General features: G+C 41.5%; 1 protein-coding gene across 4 annotated transcripts in view; it reads right to left on the bottom strand.

Moving 5' to 3' along the window:
* The window catches only part of ACSL6 (acyl-CoA synthetase long-chain family member 6), a 104,108-nt gene that overhangs the window by 61,863 nt on the left and 22,544 nt on the right, over nt 1-19,701 (bottom strand). For 3 of the 4 annotated variants that reach the window (XM_008643427.2, XM_017746881.1, XM_008643428.2), the window contains exons 2-5: nt 8,714-9,366; nt 5,791-6,109; nt 5,138-5,313; nt 4,192-4,269 (exon numbers count right to left, since the gene is read on the bottom strand). The gene's annotated coding sequence lies outside the window, so the exon portion shown is untranslated. Of the gene's footprint in view, nt 1-90; nt 188-4,191; nt 4,270-5,137; nt 5,314-5,790; nt 6,110-8,713; nt 9,367-19,701 lie in introns of those variants that run through there. The other variant, XM_017746882.1, reaches the window with a different exon arrangement.

The raw sequence follows: 19,701 nt of genomic DNA, 5'->3' as shown, positions 1-19,701 counted from the left end.
GCGGGGCGGGGGGGGCGCAGTCCCGCCAGCCCCCCCCTGCCCCCTCGGATCCATGAGCGGCGGCGGGGGGAGCGAGGGGGAGAAACTTACTCCTTTATAGCTTTATTTTCACCTCTGGCCGGTGAAATTGCAGCTGGCCGGTGACCCGCACGACCATCAGAGATGCTGAAACACACCCAGCTTCAATCAGCAGAGACAGCTCAGCATTGCCGCTAGACATCTCATCATCACACAGCTCGGGGCCACTTATACAAAAAAAAAAAAAAAAGGAGGCAAGCTGCAAGCTCTGTGTGATACTAAATATGTGGAGAGAGGAGAGAAGAGAAGATTTGTGTTCTTGACTGTTCCCTGAACAAGCTAGTTGTAAAAAAACTAATGTCCATCCCAGCTCCATGGTACATTAAGGGCTTTGCAGAAGAAGGTATTAAAAGTGCTGCACCAGTGGTGAGAACACGTCTTGCATCCCTCTGGGAATCACAGTGCCAGTGGGGTAAACAGGATGGGAGTGCCAAAGGGTAGAAGACACGCTGTCTTTTTATTCAGCCGTGTGAGTCACTAACATGGCAGGTCTGCACAGCAGGCAGAACTGCCTGCTCCAAGCTGTGACATGCAGCTGTTTAACTCTTTGGGAACATGGACCAAGATACACCAATAAAATTCCCTGCTTGTACCAGGAATTAGCACTAGTTCAGGTATGATTACAGCTGTGAAGGTCACAGTTCCTTTGCAGATAAAAGCTTTTGGTTTTCCTAAAGGTGAAAATGAAGCATATGAAAATGAAGAATTTTTTTCCATGTCAAAAAATTTTTCACCATGTGGTTTCCTTCTGATTCAATATGAGGACTTTAAAAAACTTCCTGTGTACAGAAGCCCAGCAGCTGATTAAACGTGATGTAATTTGTATTAGAGTCACCACTGCCCACTCCTGAAAGCTATTATAAAATTGCCATGTCCAGTTTAGTCAAGGGCTATTTGTCTTCCAAGAGTCACGGTCTCAAGGCAGAAAAGCATCATCAGGCACTCTAACAAGTGAGCTGGAAACCAAAGAGAACTGTAACTGCTTCCTCAGACTGCAATTCTCACAATAAATGCCTCTAAAGCAATTGGGACTTCAGCTACACCTTCAAGTGCCATAAAATCAAATATACCAGCTATAAATTGGACTTGGCAAAATCATTTCTACTGCCATCTATTTTGCTTGAGAGCAAGATAGATTATAGATTAAATACTGCACTATTTATTTTACTCAAGAGCATTTGTAGCCTATTCCTACAGCCTTCTCTTTCTTGAGAATGAAAAAAAAGTTTCTACCCCAGTTTTTACTTGCCTCCCTGTGGCAAGTTTTGTGTTGCAAGGCTGTAGCATGTCTCATCTTCTCCAGGCTACCTGGATCCTACAGTTCCTCTGTCTAGGCAAGCCCAGACTTCTCCCTGAACCACCAGTGTCATTTACTGAGCCTTGCTTCTGGGCTCCTGAAATCTGTTAACTGGAAATCACAATACTGAAGCTAACTGATATAACAAAACAAATTGTCTTAGAAATATTCGAGGCCAGGTGGGGCAGGGCTCTGAGCAACATGATCTAGTTGAAGATGCCCTTGCTTACAGAAGAGGGGTTGCACTAGATGACCTTTAAAGGTCCCTTCCAACCCAAAATGTTCTATGATCCAGAATCTATTGATCTTTGCGGCCTTTTAAAATAATACATCCTTAGGGAAGTTGAGGGATCAGAGGAAACTGGCTGAAGAGTACCAGCTCCCAGAACTTCACTAAGATTTATGCAAACAGATCTGCATATGCAGTTGCACAATGAGTCCTGGAAACACCTTCCATTCATCTACCATAAGAGTGAAGATCATTGGCGTGACAAATCCCACCTGGACCTCCATGCCCTTGCTTTGGCGAGCTGCAAGGTGTCTGCCTATGCTCTACAAAGCATAGCTTTCCTGACCTCAGCATCTCCTGCAGCAGCTCCTCCAAGCTCTACACAGATTAAAAAAAGGCAAGTGACTTCCTGTGTTTCACACAAACTTCCTGCCTCTCTGCAGAGTTCTCATAAACCTTTCTTTAACTCTTGACTTTAAAACCTTTGCTAGCTCTTTGCTTCTCTGTAACTACAGCCCAAGGCAAATTTGGCTAAACTGATTATTCAAAAGGCCCACCTACAGTTTTCTGAAGTTGTCCCCACCTCAACAGCAGTTTAAGTGCTCTCACTTACTGGTGTAATAGTAATGGATGTTCCGCCTTTGGAGGTGTCAAGGTGACAGACACCTGTCATAATAATGCTGAAATTTTCCATGCTAGGAAACCACCCAAAATCTTATGATTCACAGAAGCATCCCAAATCACTACTACACCAGAGCCGTCACTCCTGCAGAGGACCTTCAGCCACCAAGATATTAAGGCCACTGCCAGCAGTGACCTTCCTAATAGTCAGAGAAGAGCAGAGGGCAGCATGAGGAAAAAACTACCAGAACCCCCATCTTCTGTTTGCATCACAGCCTGGGCTGGGTTATAGAGAACAGGCATTTTATCACCTCCCCATGAATACAAAGTGGTTCCTACTTGCTCTCACAATTAGATACAATAACATTAGCCTAGCTGGGAAGAAATAAGTTTATTTCTTGCTTGAATACATTTGTGTCTATTCAATAGTCCAATATAATCTGCTTGCCCCAAGTAACACCACTATAAAAAAACTTCAGAAGTATTCCATTTTGCTAAATATTTTTAAAAGCATATGAAACATATTTCAAGCTGTGGTTTACATGATTTTTATTTCAGATTTTTCAGTCTCTCCTCTTTCCCAACCAGATGGTAAATAGTTACTATGGCAGCACCTAAAGTAGAGTGACTCAGCACTCCCTCAGATTCCAGTAGCAGCACTGTCTACCCTTCTGGTTTCTTATGATTATAACCTTATCTTCTCTTTATTGTTTCATTGCAGAATTGTGATGTTTAAAAGATCATTTTTCCTTACGAAACTCAGCATTTATTGGTGGAATCAATGCAAGAATCTGCTAAATAAAGATCATACCTATTCAGGATGCTATTTCAGCTTCCCTTTTGTGTTGATCACAAAGATATTTGAATTGTTTCCATAATTTCTCAGTGTTTCTTTGGAGCTTTATATTGCCAAGTGAGCTTGTCTCATATCAAGCCACAACACGCCCAGCTCCAAAATATCCCTGTCTGTTTGACTGGGAGCAGAAGCCCCCCTTCCCTTTGTTAATGTTCAAAGCTTCTTGCTTTCTGTACCTGTGGGGTTTTTTTTTAAATTTACCTTGCTTTGAAGGTTGTATTTACACCTTGAGTCTTCTCCTTTATCCTTTCCTTGGATTGCAATTCAACCCAGAGGTGACTGGCCAACCAGTTGCCATTGTTACTAAAACTCTTTGAGTGTGACCATCCAGCCAATTCTTTATCCACTACAGTCATCCAATTTTTCAAGTCTAAGAGCATGAAAAGGTTTTGGCAAGTCATCAATTTAGAAGAAATTATTTTCGATAACAGTGAAACTTGCAAAGTCTGTGGTTTCCCATCTCATGGTTGGATTTCCCCAGAGCTAGAAGGGTGTGAATTCTCTCATCATGGATATTCCTGCCATTGAGGTAGTTTTACTGTATTATGACATTCTGGAAGAAAGCGAATTTCAAATGGCTGGCTAGGGATCTCAGCTGAGTTAGTTTCTTAACTTTAACTTTCTAAAATTGCAGTTGACAGATTTATGACAAATAATATAGCAAATATGTGTGGGAAGGGTTAAGGTACTTTATGAACATTAAGATAGTTCTTTTAGACCTGGAATGCAAAAACCTGCCTGAGGATGAATCATTTTATTTTTCTAGCTAGCCCTGCAGGCATCTTTCACTTTTTTCTCAGCTATTACGAGCCCTCCCAACCTTGAAATCACACAGGAAGCTCGAGGCCCTTCCCACCGGGTGTGCACCGGCCCGGGTGTTTTCAAAGAGCAGATAAATGAGACGATCGCGGCCGGCGCCGGGGCCCGGCTCGTCCCCGGGGGCTCAGGGGACACCTCCAGCACCACGGACAGCGACAGCGCAGTAATTATCCTTATTAATTAACAAACCCGTTCTTTGCCCCATTAAATCACTGGAGGTTCTGAGGGACTCCCTACTGTGCTCCGTGTTACTGCTAACATTAGAGATAGCAACTGTAATTAATATGTTACCCTAGAAGTTGCAGTTGTTCCTTCGCTGTTGTCTGCTTTATCACCAGCCTCCTCTTCTGCCATTTTATCTTTTCCTACCTGCAGGAGAGAAGATAATTAAGTCCATCCTGCAACGGACTAATAGAACCCTTTAAGTTAGTAAATGCTTTTGAGATATTCAAGCCCCCCACTAAGCCATGTCCTCAACATGTGCCACAACTACACACTTTTCAAATCCCTCCAGGTATGGTGACTCAACCACTGCCCTGGGCAGCCTCTGCCAGTGCCTGAAGAAATTTTTCACAATAGCCAATCTAAGCTTCCCCTGGTGCCGTTTCCTCTTGTCCTGCTACTTGTTCTGTGGGAGCAAAGAGCAACCCCTACCTGGCTCCAAGCTCTTTTTTGGGAGTTGTAGAGAGAAAAAGTCCCCTCTGAGATGCCTTTTCTCCAGGCTGAGCCCCTTTAGCTGCTCCTCATATGCCCCAATGGTCATCTCATATAGATGATTGTGGGCCTCTGCCTAAGGGCTGTAGGCAGCAGGTGTACTCAGGATGGGCAGGAGATTTATTTACCAGAGGGACAGCACACAGATCAGTGCTATCTCGCAGCCCAAATCCAGATGAAGAGGTAGGACTGCCATTTCAATAAACCTTTTTTTGCATCTCACAGCCAAGAGAAGGTTCCAATTGCTGCTGAAAGCTATACAAACATGCTACATGGTGCCAACACTCCATACTTTCCTGACCTTGAGGATTTAGAGAAAGATATTGTGGCTAAATGAAGGGACAGAATCAAACCTTTGAAGTCAAAGGTACACATTCCCTCAAGTCAATAGAAATAGCTCCTTTGACCAATACATTGGTGCTTAAAGCATTCCCATCTTTCAGGTTGTTCATATCAGCTAGCAGAGCATTATGATTTGCTAGCAGCTCTCATTTAAACTACATTTCCATCAGTATGATCTTACCTTAATGGCAAGGGTACAGCTACAGTTAGAGCAGGCCGATGGCTCCCTAAGCCACAGTAACACACCTGCCCTCCCAGACAGGAGGATGCACTTCCTTGGAGCCATGCACAGCAAGCAGGACAGGCCTCAGGGTGGCAACCAGGGGTCAGGCCAGATCCCAGACTATCAAATATTACCTGTGTGGTGATGAGGAAGGACGAAGGTCAGGAAGTCAATTCACAGGCAGGAGCTCAAGTCCCATGGCTGAGTACAGGCATGGCAGTGACTAAGCTGAAAACCAGCATTCCCGCAACTCAGGGCAGAAAGAAGCTTCTGGGACTGGGCTTAAATTGTCTCCTGTGCACATGGGAAGCGTGTGGGCAGGAGCCCAGGTGAGGCTGGTCAGGACCACCAAAGCCCATTAGAGCTCTCAGGACTTCAACAGTTAAAAACTTTCTGCTGCAAGCAGTCTCTTAATGTTTGACTCCAGACACTTGGCATAACAAAAGTCCCACAGGATTCTGTAATAGCACTAATTAACTGTCTTTTATGTGTTAAACTTTCACAGTAAATACTTCTCATATATACACATACACAAATTACAATTCTTGGACTCTGAAGCAATTTACCAAGTGCAAATCTTTATACGTGTCATTGATTTAATAAAATCTCACCTATGCATCACTGTTAGCTGAGATCAATGACCTTAGTGCCAAAATCTTCATGGCTGTAAGGAAAAGGCTGGAGACAAGACCTCTGTTGAACTATTCACAGGAAAACTCAGTTGACTGTGAAAAAACTAGGAAAAACAGAACATTTCATTTTGAAGATACAGAAATACCAACAAGCATTAGATTAGAAGTGGTATAATGACCTAGTTTGTTCTCTTGATTTCTGTTTACATCCATTCATCACCATGAACTCTCTGAACTACTTCTGGTGGAGTTATGCAAGGAGTACACAGGTGCCACTGCTGCTCTGCTGCTGCCCCAGCTGCAAAGACAAAGCAAGAAGAGGGTTTTTAGAAAAAAATCCCAAATCCCAGACCTACTCTTTCTATGTTACAGTAAGAAGGGAGAAAACAAGTAGTTCTATTATGGTTGTTATGGAACAAATGAAGATATCAGAGTTGGACAGAAGTCAGTTAATTCCATAGCCCTTCACGCCAGCTATGCTGAAATCACATTAAGAAAATAAGTGATATTCAGCTTAACCTCTTCTGACTTAGAGGACATACAGCTCAAATCCAAAAAGATCCTGTCAACAAAGTGGAGCTCTGGTCACACTTCTGTTGTGGCCAAAGAGCTTAATGCTGCTGCAGGAAATTATGTTAGGCCTCCATTAGACTGGAAGTAAAGCTTCAATCTATATAAATATAAACATACACTGTAATGACCTTTGAGCTTTCATTAGAGAAAAGCTCTCTCTTTAGATTTGGACAATAGACAAATACAGGTATTGTGGTTCAGCTTGCAGCTCATAAGCCACACCTCTAAAGTAAGTAAAGGACAAAGCCAAGACCTGAGCATACCCAAAAGCTCAGAACTTCTCAACTTTAGGTGGAGTTTTAAGTGATAACTTATATATATTGAACGATTTTGCCACAAATTTTGGCTGGAGGCAGCTGAATGCTGACCTGTTCATGGCAGAGTTGTGTGGGCAGTGAGGTTGTGCAGTGGCTGCAAAGCGACTGACTGTTCCTGCTGGTGAGCTCTTGAAGTGTCAATCCTGTTATTTAAAAAACATCCAGGCTCTTTTGAGCTGTAGGTGCGCCAATAAAGCACTGTGCTTCACCAGCCTGTGTGAGGAGGGAGAGTCCTCATGGCCAAATTTTGCCATTGATCCACTATGTGACCTTGTCAACGGCAGCAGTCTGGCAGAGCAGGGCAATGAGCTTTCCACCTTGTTTCCTCCTGTAGCAATCCCTTTTGGATTTCTCGTTTTGAGGAAGATGCCATCTGCTGTCAGAAGCTCATTCAGACAATTGGGACAGAGTCGACTCCAGTAAAAGCATCAGAAGTCAAAGAGCTGCAGAAATATCCCCATTGAGAGTGCAGGCTGAAATGCCTTTATATAACTCCTTATTACTATAATCTCACACATTTATTCATGATTTTCTATTAGCTTGTACTCAAATGGAGCATCTTTTAAACAAGCATTTGTGTTGCAGACAAAAAGCCCTTTAGCCTAGTCTGTCAGGGCTTTTGATGTCATTTGCCTTCTCGCCACAATCATCTGCCAGCTGCCCATTTGTGCTGGTTTAATTAAAAAATAGAATTGATAGGTCATGAAATTTTTATAATAGCAAGATTAAGAATTTAGAAAACTGTTCAAAAACAAAGGTAAAAGAGGTATGAATGTCAGAGCTGGACCCGAATATGGCAGGTCTTTTAGAAGCACTGTAGAAGAATCAGTACTGAGTTTGTTGCACAGGGAAAATTCACTGTTTACCAAGGTAACAGCAAAAGTAGCTGTTAAATAGTAGATTTTTCTTTCATATTTTGAATCAAATAATATTTCTTGAAAGGGAGTAAAATACACTGCATGGTCTAATAAAATGGATGTAATGGAAACAAATCCCAGTATCAATGAATGGATGCAGGACTGAATGTGCAAAAAGGGGGCATAAATAAAACCAAAGTGATGAGGGGTTTGGATCACTTCAGTCAAAGGGAAAAGCCATTGCATGAAACAATTGCTTACAAGACCATGTTTCAGCAGCAGCATTTAAAGCCAGAATTAACAGTAGCAAAGACCTGAATTGCTTAATATCCTCTGGAAAAGGAGGGGGATGAAATTTGAGAAGGTGTGGAGTAATGCCGAGTACTTTCTGAAGCTGAGTATGAGGCATCATAGTAGGATCTCACAAAGATGAGTGATTGGGCAAGAAGATGTCACAAAAACCTCAGTGTTGGTAAGCACAGACATGTACCCAGAAAACATAACCTAAATAGGTACAACGGAGAGTACCTATTGAGTTGGCTTTTTTAATGACATGAGAAATGTTTCTGTTGAGCTAAACTCTTTACACCCCAGAGGGGTAATTCTCCCAGGTCACTGCTGAGTGCACGCACATGTTGCTCTCCATAGCAAAGTGCTCTGCTTTCCAAAAGGCTTTTATTTTCCATTTTTGTCAGTATTTTTAAAACACCTCTTGAATGATAAAGCAGCTGCCTTTAAGCACACAAGAGACCTCAAGATCTTTTCCTAATACAGATCAGGCCATTCCTTGGAGAGCAATGTTTCCTTCTGCTTTCTGGAGGAGGGGAGTGGGAGCAGCTGGAACTGCCAGCCAGCAGCATTGAAGCAAAAGGCATGTTGTGCTGCCTGTGACACTTCTGGATAATGATGGTAAAGGCACTGGCTGCTGGTTGCTTTAAAATAGCACACTTACTCCCAGAACCTACTTCTCTTTTTCCAAGGGTAAGAGATATTGAAATGCAGTAGTTTATCAGACAATCAAATGAGATCTAGAAACCTATGTCTCAGTACTCAGGTGTGGAAAACCAGACTGAAATCCTCACAGCAACCTGAAAATTCCCCCTTTTTTTTTCCTAAACAGAACAAACTGACATTGATACATATTTGATTTCTCACCTCTATGTTGTCACATCAGTTTTCTTGCATAGGGATGCTGCCATGGGCCCGGCCTGCCCAGTGCACACCTATGGGCATGGGCTGTGTGCTTCCCTTTCCATAGCTCTGTGGGGAAAGCAATCTGGGAGACCCAGAGAAAAAAATATCCTGGTTGTTTGAAACTAGTTAGAAATAGTCTCTCTTCTTGTTTGTTTATTTAAAAATAGCATAGCAATTCTAAACATTGATGTTCCTCTGAGCTGATCTGGAAACATCACAAACTTCCAAAGGATGTGATTAATCTTCCAAGCAGGCTCTATTGCAGCTGCTGGGGAGCCACAAAGTGCCTTGAGACACTGCTCCACAAACTCCATACTGGGTTCTTTAACCTCTGACTCTCAGCATTTTTGCCATCAAGAAGCTGTGGTGCATCACCAGCTCCCACACAGCCGCAGGTATTTTTCCATCACGCTGAATCCCGCTGGTTTCACCAAGATGGAGGTGATGCTCTCTCTTAGTGCACTTCCAAAAGATGCATCTTTTCCCTTTTGTGGGAAGTCTCATGTGTTACCTGTCATTTTCTTTTCTCAACAGACTTATCAATGTTTAATCACCAGGACAAAATTTTCCATGTTGACTGGAATGCTGACTCATCTTGAAGATGTCAGTAGGTTCTAAAAATAGGAGAAAGATATTTAGTAAGACTGAAAACATGAAATGACTTTTTGTTTGAAATCTCTATGGCCTTATATAGTGCAGTTCACGGAGTTCCTAACCATGCTGGTGTCACTGTGACTCCACAAGTACATTGCCTGGGATTTTGGGGTTTGGTTTACTTGGTAAAAGAAACCCCAAAATTACATGGGAAAAAAATTACTTAAATGGATTATTAAGCTTGCAAAACAACAGCTTAAAAGTCAGAAATGCTACAGGAAAACTGTCATCCAAGAGAGGTCCACCCTGAGCAAAACAGAGATTCAATAAATTTTTCATAGGAAAAAATACACAAAACACAACTAAAGAAAGTTTGAAAGCACAATGTAAGGAGACTAATACACGGTCACATAAGCAAACTACATTTTAGGATTTTGTTTCTTAGGAATTATAGAATCATGTAGTTTGTAAAAGACCCTTAAGATAACCTTCTTGGTGTTCAACTTTGTTTTTATTTGCAGTAAGTATAAAAGGTGGTAAAAGGATTTACTACACAGACAAGAAGTCGGATTTGTGAAATCTTTTACCAGGTCATTTGAATCACAGACAAACCTGCAAAAAATGCCCAGGTAAAACCTTTGGCTACAAGGATCCTATCAACAGCTGTGGCTTTGTGATGACAATTCCTTTCTTGAGGTTTGAAGGTCCATTTCATGGAAGATATTCATATATGAATCCATGACTACTTGTAAAAATTCATTTTCTTTTGTCTTTGCAGTTACTGTGCATGGGTGGCATTTTTCCTCCGAAACAGAAACCACCACATGACTTGTGAGCATCATCAGTTCACCACATTGGGAAGAGGAGTTTCCAATCCTTCCCACTGACACCTGGGTCCCAGCGTGCCTAAGGCTGCCTGCTGCATCAGAAGGGGCTTGGAAGAAAAATGGCTAATTTTCATACTCATCGTTGACAGTAGCCTGATGACCATCAGATTCTCATTAATACTTTCAATTCTGTTTTGCATTTTTTTATGCAAAATATCCCAAACTACTTGCTGTACTTAAATCATTCTTGTCTGCCAGGTCAACTTCATGGACCTCCCCTGGATGTGCTTCTGGCTGTATGGTTTCTGGCTTATGTTTCCCCCTTTTTGCTATTGATAAAGTCTCTCATTCACATAGTGCTGGTGCATCCATCTCAAGCTGATGTCATGAAAGTATTTATAAATGTAAGCTCCTACTGTACTTCCCATTTTGACACAGTGACTACCAAATGCCCCAAATTCATAATGAGTTTGAAAATAGGAAAAGAAAAAAAAAAACAAACCAAAACAAGAAAAGCAGAGATAATAAATGAATTCTTCTACTCACTGCACAGATTATCACAAAATGTCTTGAGTTACATCTTGGTCACATGGGAGCAAATCTCACAAGAACCAAGGATGCCTGTTTTGGGCTCAGTTCTGGAGCAGTGGGTTCCCAAAGAGGTATGAGGTTATGTACACAGGAGGACAGACTTCCATTGGGAAGATCCAGACTGATCCATCCAATACACCTGACATTATGGCTTTTGTTGTTACTGTCTAAATGAACCTGCCTAGACATGTCTGAATGCAGTAGATGGTTGGATGGAAAACAGAGTGAGCAGCCAGGCTGTAGCCCATCAGGAGACTCAACCTCTGCATTTTCACATGACACTGACAAACCCCAAGACCCCTTCTAAAATCTAGAATCCTTCACATTACTCTGAGCAACTTTTCCAGAGGTGCATTTCAAAGCAGCAAGAATTTGCACGTACATCAGAAATGGAAGTTAAAGCTCTCATCATACCATTGCATCTTTGGTGTCCTCATTTGATCTCACAAAGGGTTTATTAATGGCACAAGAAAGCACTTGCTATCTGCACTTGTGGTTTTTATGACAAAACATCTGTAAAGCTTCCATAAGAAACTGGCAATAAAACATAGGTGAGATACATTAACTTTCTGACACAAATATTTTTATTCTGCCCACAGGGAAGTGAGATGATCTTTAAGGTCCCTTCCAACCCAAGCCATTATATGATTCTATGATTCTACTCCTTTATTCCCTCAGGAATTTGGTTGATTAAATGTAATTAACATAATTATTTAATCAAGATCACCCAATAGTTGGCCTTGATAGTTCCAGGAGAAAGTTTTATATGTTTGCAAATACATACACATTTCAAAATAAGTAATTGGAAGAAGAGTAAATAAATCCAGATTACTGAGAATGGAAGAAATGTACCGTTTTACACAAGCTCACTCCAGAGTGGGCATCCCAAAAATAATTAAAATTTCAGCTCAGTTTAGTGGGAAGCTAAGTGTGAGACTAATTCAGTGTCTTGCAGTACAGCAGTTGATTCACCCATGTTCCACCACCTGGTTTCCAGTAATCTCCTCACTACTGAAGAAATCAAACGCTTCCCTATGTGACTGCATGTAGTGAACAGCAATGAAGCCTCTGGGTGTGCGCTCACTTGCAACTTGGGTTATGGCCTGAAACATATGGATTTTTTCAGCGTTTACTCTACTAACAGCACAAGGTTAGTGCAATATGCTCTGTTCAGAGAAATTAAATCCATCTCATTAACATGAGATTCTGTTTGGAGCTAGAACAGAGGGTATCCTTCTTCCCACTGTGTCTTCCAGCATTGTTCTCCATGACCAAAAGAGCTTCTTGGACTTTGGACATCTTCAGGCACCTCTGCGCATACAGAAATTGCCCATGGGCTGATGAAATTGCCACTGATGACTGTACATATGTCTTCCTCTACTCCACTCTCCAATATAGGTCAACACAGCTAACTTGCCAGAGGTACCCTGTTTCCTAGAAAGGGCTTTTGCAGATTTCTTAGAACAGACTTGTACATTATTTGGAAGGAATTTGTTGTTTCACAGATTGTGAAAACTGTCACAGTAATTCAATGCTAATAATTTTGCAAAATGCTCTTCCAGTTTGAAATTTAAGGCTTTGGGGAAATTTTCTTTAAGTACAGATACAGAATATAGCATGAGCCAGACTCTGAGATGTCTCTGTAGAGCACAACCTGTTTGCTGACCATGTAACCCTCTATAACTGGGTTGTCTTTTTGGTGCTCTTCCTTTGCCACAAACACACAGCTGTTATTACTCATCGACTGCAGAAATTTGGAGCAAAGACTCTGTAAACCAGGATGTATGTAGGAGATCTAGTCAACAAAACACAAGCATTGTCTTCATAAAAATATCCCCTCACAGAAACTATTTAAATAAACTAACTGTAGCCAAGTCTACAGGACATGATGGAATTAATTTTTGAGCTCCTAAGGCTTTCTGCAGCGTGACTGTGGATGACTGCTAACAATCCTGGAAAACCCAGACGACTGTGGGAATTTCTGGGAGTGGAGGAAGACAAACACAGCCTGGGACCAGTAGAAAGCTGAGGAGCTTATACAGCAACCAGTTCAGCTTGAGCTGGGGGAGGATCTGGGAACCAGTTCTCTGTCAGTCTTTCCTACTAAAAGTAAGGTGATTGATGAGTTTTCATATAATCATAGAATAATTTGTGTTGGAAAGGATCTTTAAAGCTCATCTATTCCAAACCCCCTGCAATGGGCAGAGACATCTTCAAGCAGATTAGGTAGCTTAACACCCCACTTAGCCTGGCCCTGAATGTTTCTAGAAATGGGACATTTTTAAGTAGTCAGTATAAAGTTGGGGTGACACTGTTGCTCACAGTTAAGCTGTTCTTCGATGTGGGTGAGGGCGAAGGGATTGCTGGGCTCCTAGCATGACAGGCTGGGGACTAAAATGTTGAAATATCTGAAGACATTTTCTTCAGAGGGTGAAACATCTCATCATTGTGGATGATTTCCTATCAAATGGAGGGAGTACAAAGGAGTTTTCACAGGCAGTTTCCCTAACCAGATATAATAATAAAAAAAAAGTAATAATGAACTTTTCGAATCATAAACCAGTGACAACCTTGTCTGAATTGAGTGTGATGTGCTCTTGGGAAGACAAGGCATAAAGTGCAATGATTAGGGAGGCAAATGGCCAAAACACACACACACACACACACACACACACACACACACAGAGTGGCCAAGCATCACTGAAGGATCACAAACATCAGCTAGATTTGCCTGGTGCAGATTTTTGTCAATTTCTTTTCTTCTAATTAATTTTCTTCCTGCTTCCCATTTTATAAATGTGCACACTCCCTGTGGGATGTACAAGCAGGCTGTGGAGATGTAGGATATGACAGATACTTATTCTGTCCTGCACATAGCTGGAAACGTAACAAAGCGTCTCGCAGAAGCCTTTTCCCAAAGAAATACTCCCTCAGAGCGATGACGCTGACACCAGACGGCGACACTGTTTTTCCATAACCTCCTCAGCACAGCCATTTACTTACTCTAATGCTCTAGACTGAATCCAATAAAGTAATTGTAAAAGTCATAGTCCTGGAATTTATCTCAGATTATCATTTCAGATTTTAACACTGGCTTCTGTTGTTTCTGGCAAGTGCCCTAATTGCAAGATGTAACCAATTGCATGAGTAACTGCTTTATGCTCGCCTGTTGTAAATCACTTGCTGTATTTGAAGTTTTCTTACTAATACATTTTACACTTGCTAGTTGGTTTTCAGCCAGTCTCCAGCCCTTGCCTGCACATCATGTCCCCTGCCTGGGTGTGAAAGTATGTGCAGGATGCTAAAAAATTAGTCCTGAAATATGCATGACCCTGACAGCTGCACTAAATAAATTGGGAATTACCAGAGAAGTGTCATAGATTATTGATGGAATGCGGAAGGAATTAATAAGCACAGCTCAAATATTAGTAAAGTGATGAGGAAACAATAGCTCACTGATGGAAACAACCGCTGAGATGAACCATATAGATATGGAGAAACAGAGGTAGCTGGAAGAAAGCCTTCTGATGATGTGATCTGATATAACACTGACTTATGAGATATGCTTTCTCCTTTCCCCTCTTACTTCACATCTTTTAAAGACTATCCAAATTCACAGTGTCACCTACAAAATGTTTGTCACAGTGCAAGGTCTCTCACAATGCAACTGGAGAAAAGCAGATTGTTATCACAGAGTTGACTTTTCAGGAGAGGAATGTATTCAGTGTCTTTAACAAAATGCATCTGAGAGATGGAAAAATGCAAAACTGTGTGTTACCTGAACATACCTGATCATACAGGAATGAAAACAAAAGGGAGCATCCAGTTCCCTGAGCTGGATGCGATAAAGCACCTGCGCATAGGCTGAGGGAGTGTTGCCCTCCCTGAACATCACTCAGCATGGTCCATCCAGAATAATGACACAGCATGCTCAAAGGACAATCTGATTTAAAATTTTTTTTCATTTCTAGGGAGCAATAACAAACACACAGAGAGCAAAGCAGATCACGTCATATGTAACATTTTTTTTAAAACAGTTTGCTCTTTGGACTTCTGCTTTGGTTAGTAGAAAAACATTTATTGACATTTTTGTCCAAGGCTACAGCATGTTTTCATAAGTAAACTAGGGGAGAAGAGCTGAAATTACTACATTAAATATATCACTGTACAAGCAATTCATCATCAGCTTGCAAGGTCATACCTAGCTTTGGCTGTAAGGATCTGGTCTGGGTCCAGTATTAGTCAGGACTTTAATCAGCAATATTGTATTAAAGAGCAAAATACAGTCTAACAAAATTTCTGGATGACAGAGTGTGTACTCCTACTACTGGCTCTGAAAGTGTGTTAGGCACGGGGAAAATACTGAGTAAAGGGTTCCTTTTCCTTTGCAGGATATGGCTACACCCTCGTCCAGCACCCACAAGTGCATCCTCAATAATCCAGGAGTGAATAAATATCCTGGTAACACTCTGATTTGGAAACTCTTTTTTTCATACGTTGAATAGAACATGGAAAAATACAGCTTGGTTCCCATCCTCATTTGTAGCCCCAGGCTAAGTCAGTGAGATACAGCCATTCCGTCTAGAGTAAAGTTAATCTAACCTCTCTTTGTCAGGGCTGCAGCATCCATGGTGATCTTCCTCTAATGCAACCCAGGGGACAGCTGTTCTTATGAAATCTGGTTTTTTTTTATATTCACAGGTCAGCAGACTTCTGAATCATTCTTTACCAAATTTCTCCACTTGATATTCATAATTAGCTTGTCCTGTGCAGCTCTACCCATATTAAACAAAGTTTGATTGCAAAATTTCTCAGTTACTGTTCAGTTTATTTTCTCCACAGACAGCTGAAAAATCTGTCCTGAGGCCACAGTGCCTTTCCTAAGAACACCAACACTTTGGAATCTCTGTCCTGACTCAGTCAGGTTGTAATATATTTCCTGAATTAGACAGAATTCCCTGTAGAAACTCTACTTAATACTTTTGGTAGTTTTATTGTAAATCTCAAAAAATTTAAATATACTAATATTGAGCACTATAACCGTAGTTTTCTGAGGTAGCCTGTACATTTTCTTTAAATGACCTCCAAATTTTTGGAAGTGCTGAGAAACTAATATAAAGAGAGATTTAGTTTTCCAGCATCCACAGTTGTGTGCACATTTGTCTATATATGTGTATGTATAGTCTATGAATACATACTCTACTAACTTCAGACGGCTACAGATACCTGTCTACACTTTATCCACACCAAAGGGTTGTACAGTTTGCCTTGGAAATACATATTGCAAAGGGATTCGGGTAGAGAGTCCATAAAATTGCTCTTGATGCAGAAAGTACATAGACTCTTACTCATTTGAATAACCAGCAGATTCCATTCTTCAGGTAACTCTTCCCCGCCTCCCCTTTAGCAAGAGCATGTTTGTGGTGAGATATTAATCATTTCCTGCAGCACTGTGTATATAAAAGGAGCCCAAGGCAGAGCCACACACAGTTCACCCAGCTGAGGAGCAGAGCTGACTCTCAAAATGCTGGTCCAGGTTGTGGCTCTGCTGGGTCTGGGGGTGCTGGGCAGCTCAGCAGCACTGCAGGAGGAGCGCTCCAGGACTTTGGTGGGATTGATCATTCGAGAACTTCTCCAAGATGTGAAGACACTAAATTTAAATTCAGTAAGTTGCTTAATTTTGAACAACTTTCCCCTAGCTGCCCTTCTATTCCAGTTTCTATTCTGAAGTTACTAACTTAATTTTCTCTTGAGCAGGTTCCCAGCCTTGTAACTGTGAACGTTACGGTAAGAAACCACATGCTTCTATTTAAAATTATTATCTAAAATCCCCACATTTCTTTCCCACTTCAGAATTCTAATAGCAGTAAGAGAACTTTACAGACCCAGGGAAATGAAAAGTTTTTGCAAGACCCTATAGAAAGCTGCTGCCAATGCTAAAATGCTTCAGTAGTTCTCTCAGTAGGCAAAGGTCTTAGATGTGCACCAGCATCTTCTTGCAAGCCTCACAGATTCACTCTGATCCCTTAGCTTTAGAACAGTCTGTTTAGTCCATATCCTATACAGACCCATTCATTTCACTGACCTGTATTTTCCTGAAATCCAGCGGAAAAATTAGCTTTTTATGGAGGACACAAGGAGTACCAGTGAGAAATAGCAGCCCATCTCCATCATTAAAAGTGAACAGAAGACAAATGGCATCAGTCCCTCTTAGGTTCAGGGAGTAAAGTTGAAAATTCACACCAGCAGCAATAATTGCTTTTATTTCATTAAAACAATTCTGATCCAGTTTCAAGAGAGACACAATAGCAAGACATGAAGCCTTAATGCAGGGTTGGCTCTCCTTTCCCTCAAGGAACAAACCTCTCCAGAATTGAAGACATCCAAATTTTTTATGTCCAGTTTCTTGTGGCACCTGCAACTTACTTAAGGCAGTTAGGAGGTTTTGGACCCTGGCATGTTCTTAAATGAAAATTATAGATTGTATTATGATTTTCTAAATTTGGTGTTCAGTAAATGGCTGAATACAGAATCAGGGCTAGTGTTGAAAACACAGCTCTTAATTCCTGTAGGTTATTATTTTTCATGGGTATTTAAATTCCTGGGATATGATGTTTTATGTGCTACCAATCATTACTGTTGAAATAACTGTTGAAATAACTCATCCTTATCCCTGTAGGTGGAGAGATGCATGCATAGCCACCTGAAAACCTTTGCTAGCACCTTGACAGCTCTTGACACTCACAGCAAAGTCATCGCCAGAAAACTTACCAGACTTAACACCTACAAAAACATCCTCCCCAAAGTAAGTTTGGCATGTGGTACTTAATAGCAAAATAATCAGCAAAGACTATTCAATAATGGGGCATGGCAGCTGGGATGGCACTGAGCTGGCTGCAGTGGACACTAGAGATCTCTTCTGAAAATGATATGATTAAGAAGGGTGTAAATATATCCACTTTCTTCCTTGGATCACACTCTGACATCTTTTCCTGTGGTAATCCCAATTGCAAGGAAGATAATAATATAAAAAAACCCTCAAATGTGAGTGGAAGCTGGGACAGCATTGGGGCTCAGGGCACTTGTGAATGATGCCAGGTGATGAGTTGTCTGTCACCCACACATCATCACCCTGCCTTGGAGCCTCCAGAGGCAGCTCACCCAGCTTTCCAAAACATGCCGTGGGCTATTACAGCCCACTTGTCAGTTGAGGTATCAAATACCAGAGACTTAAATGTGACATCCAAGTTACGTGGCTGAATTATGTCGTCTTTTTTTTTTAAAAGGATCTCGATAAGGAATGTAAGACCGCACAAGTAACATGGGATGACTTCCTGGACACGCTAGACAGGTTCTTGAGATTGCTCTCTGAGAAAATTCAAAATGCCTAAATAGAGCAACTAGTCCAAATCTGAGAAGAAAAGGAGAACCTGAACTCTACTGCAACCAAACTGTGACTCAATTAACTTATCCTCAGGAATATGGCCATAGAATATTTATATAGAGAGAGATATGTTGTATATATATATATATAAAAAGTGATATAACAGCAGTCATGTTCACTATAATGATTGAAACATGCTGAATTTTTAAATGACTAGCACTTTATTTAAATATTTTAGATCATTTTAATATTTTAATTTTTGTCTTTTTTATAGTGAAAGAGGAATTTTTATTATTTATTTATTTATTTATGGAGACTTTGAGATATTTATTGTGATGCTGCTGTGTTTAAGTATTTGGTTTAGGAAACTGCTGTGTGATGGTGTGTGAGGAGCTCTGGGGATCTGCTTCGGGATTTGCTGCCACAATATTTCTCTCACACTATCCCAAGCCACAGTCCCAGGGCTCTCAGAGCTGGGTCAAAGACAGTCTGTGGGACAGGGACAAGGCCATCGGTGCCACCCAGCCCCTTCACTTCCCTTTGGCTCCTGAACCAGCTCCAGGACTGGAGAAGATTGACTTCAGTTGTACACTCCCACCTCCCCTCCCTCCCTGAGCATTCAGATCCAGGGGGTAACTTCAACCACTACATGTTTTACTGTTGGTGAAGCAGAGCCATGTCACCCAAATCCAGCCAAACTGGGTAACACAAAAGCAAAGAGGTCTTGTTTGTTTTTCCTCCAAGTTTACTCAGCTGATATGAGGTGTTTCCCTCATCTTGTGTGAGCTGAATTCTACTGAACTGAATCAGACAATACTTGTTTTCCAAACTGTTTAAGTAGCCATAGCTATGGCAGGTACTCACAAAGTTCATACCCATGTAAAGCTATCAGTTAAGATTCTGAAAGTTAATGTTTAATAAAAGAGTATTGAAGGGGAATGTTCCTGCAAGGACTGGTTTTAAGGAGTCCTGTCATGTGCTGCCTATACTTACATATCTGTTACTGAATGTTTGCAACCTTCCATTAATGTAAATACACCTTTACAAAAATAAGCAAAATTTTCCTGCATAATTAAGAGTCCTTTATTTGTGAAGGGTGAGTGGTTTCAGTGCTGTTCAGGGGAGCTGTTTGATTTCCAAGTGGGATGGATACAACAGGTGCTGCCAGCAACAGGGGAGATGCTCCTGGTCAGGGTGAGCACCCCACATCTGCCCTCACCTATCCCATCACCTTCCCAAGGCCTGGAGTCACCTGCTGCAGCCTGGCCTTGGACTCAGCTTTACTGAGTCATGTTGTGCTTAAGCTTTTAAGAAGACATGTCCTTTTGTTCGCTGGGGTGACTCACTCCTGGCTGCACCATGTCCCTGCCACATCTGCAGTGCTGCAAAAGCAGAAGAGCTTTCACTTGGCACAGCTGAGAATCATCCCCTTGCCTTCAGTGGTGTGGGGAGCTCCCAGCCCTGAAAAATTGAGAAGCATCCATGTTCACTGAGAGGATGGGGGTGGAGAGACTGCCCAGCTGAAGGAGGAATGAACACTCAAAAGACGCACA

Source organism: Corvus brachyrhynchos, unplaced genomic scaffold (assembly GCF_000691975.1).
Source record: "Corvus brachyrhynchos isolate BGI_N302 unplaced genomic scaffold, ASM69197v1 scaffold381, whole genome shotgun sequence".
NCBI classification, from domain to species: Eukaryota; Metazoa; Chordata; class Aves; order Passeriformes; family Corvidae; genus Corvus; species Corvus brachyrhynchos.
Note: the sequence above shows the minus strand (reverse complement) of the source record. Positions and strands in the feature narration are given on the sequence as shown.